Source organism: Parasteatoda tepidariorum, chromosome 6, assembly GCF_043381705.1.
Source record: "Parasteatoda tepidariorum isolate YZ-2023 chromosome 6, CAS_Ptep_4.0, whole genome shotgun sequence".
NCBI lineage: Eukaryota > Metazoa > Arthropoda > Arachnida > Araneae > Theridiidae > Parasteatoda > Parasteatoda tepidariorum.
This window is the reverse complement of record NC_092209.1, coordinates 11237625-11239825: the sequence shown is the minus strand read 5'-3', so window position 1 is coordinate 11239825 and position 2201 is coordinate 11237625. Positions and strand designations below refer to the sequence as shown.

The following is a 2201-nucleotide window of genomic DNA, read 5'->3' as shown; positions in this document are numbered from 1 at the left end:
GGAGACAAATGTGGCTTAGCTTAGTTTGAATGCGGGGTGATTGTAGGCGCTTGAAGTGTCGGCACCAGTACCAGCAAAATGGCAGCTTTTGTGAAGTATTCAAGAGCAGCAGTTATAAATATGTGTAGGCAGGAGACTACCGGGTCTCAACGCATGGCTTGTGGTCGTCACAGGCTAATGACCGCTCAAGCTGAAAGGATACTTGCCAGAGTTCTCCAGTCCAACAGAAGAGCAACAATACGTCAAATGATTTTAATGTTGTTTTTGAGCAAATTATCCGGCCGCACATTGCACCGTATAGGCTACGGGAGCCAACGACCTGTTCAAAAGCCTCTGCTGTTACCCTTGAACAATAACAGACGTTTCCAGATAGCAAAGGAGCATGAGGATTGGCCAGTAGATGACTAGAAAAGGGTCATGTGATCTGATGAATCGCGTTTTCAAATACACCATGCACATGGCAGGGAACGGATATGGCTTAAACAGCATGAAAACATGGACTCCTACTGCATTACCACAACACTTCTGGTTGATGAAGGCAACCCTTTGGTTTGGGGGATGTTTTCTTGGCATTGCATATGGCTCCTTTGATTTCTGTAGAACAAAGGTTAGTGTTTTCGCATCAAGCCGGGGATTGAAAGTTTCAGCAAGACAATGCTATCCTTCATACAGCTATTATTATTGTCAGATGGTTCGAAGAACATGACGTTAACTTTACATTGCTTCGTTAGCCCACGCAATCACCAGATATCAATCCGATTGAGAATTTGTGGCATGAGATCGAATGGGGCATCAGAGCAGTGGCATCCAATTTGACGGAACTGACAAATGCAGTTCATTGTATGCGGGGACAACTTCTTCTTTCCATCTACCAACATCTCATAGAATCTATGTCAAGAGGAATTCGAGCTGTATTACGGGCTAAAGGTGGTATTGAGGGGGTGGACATAATAATTTGGCCACTCAGTACCTATATATACATATAGAAAACAATTTTACCATAAATTTTAGCAAAATAAGCAGGGAAGACAGATTTCTTTACAATTTCAGAAAAAAAGTTTATTGTATTGTTTTTAAGCCTTGGGAGAGGTACGAATTACTCACTAGGGATATATTAGAAAAAATGCCTGTCGATGAGATAATGACACTAAATCTCAAAATATTAATGTAGGAAATACGATGCAAGTGCTTTCAGGGTAAAGGTACTGCTCCTTAAAGTAACACCAGTATAGAGAATACAGAGAAATGGCTCTTTCCTTTAAGAAAATGAGGGTTTTAGGCAAGTGTTGGACAGGAGATGACCCTGCAGGGTTATTATAAAGGTTTTTCTAGTTTTTAATTGAAAAACCAAATTCATTTTGTAAATGTGATAAAAGTATACATTAACTATATTGTTAAGTATTCACTTGCCCGATTATCCTTAAATAGTTGCTTTATATGCTCGCTCAATATTTTCTACACTGATGTATTCCTTTTGCTTAGAGCCATTTCCTAGCATACACTTGCTCAGAATATATTAAACTAGATATTTTGTAGAGTTAAAGATCACTGCTAGTTATTCGTTGCACTGATATTTTTCCTACCGTATCGTAACTGTAGGAAATAGGATATAAAAGGTAGTCACTTTTTCATAATAAATAAATAAAATATCTCGACTGGTTAAAAAATTAATGAATACAGTAATATAAATAAAGATTAAGTTTCTACACAGCAATATAGCTCAGGTTTTATAATATATGTATATATATATATATATATATGTATATATATATGAAAAGAAATGAACTGTGAACGACCATAGTCGTTTTGGTAAATGTCCGAAATATATCTAGTTAAGTGCCACTGCCCTGTATGCCCAACATCAATGTTTTTTTAAAGTTCAGTGCCCTTTACTGGTATACATTTGCCTGGTATGCCCTACATCAATGTTTTTTTTAAGGTCAAGTGCCACTTTTGCCCAGTTTGCAATTAACCAGTACTCCGAGAACTGATGTTTCTCCTAATCTATCCTCAGCAGATATTAAAATATCGAATAAATATAATAATATCAGCGAATAAATTAATATCAAATCGGATATAACAAATATTTCGGACATTCACCAAAGCGACTCAGTGATTCTTGACATTCACCGGTGAAAGTCGACATTCTCTTGATTTTGGTCATTCACGGTATATATATATATATATATATAAATAATAAA

The 2201-nt window shown here is 36.8% G+C and overlaps 1 protein-coding gene across 1 annotated transcript in view; it reads right to left on the bottom strand.

Moving 5' to 3' along the window:
* The window catches only part of LOC107447503 (sialin), a 19272-nt gene that overhangs the window by 8177 nt on the left and 8894 nt on the right, over positions 1-2201 (bottom strand). The gene's annotated exons all lie outside the window — the stretch shown is intronic.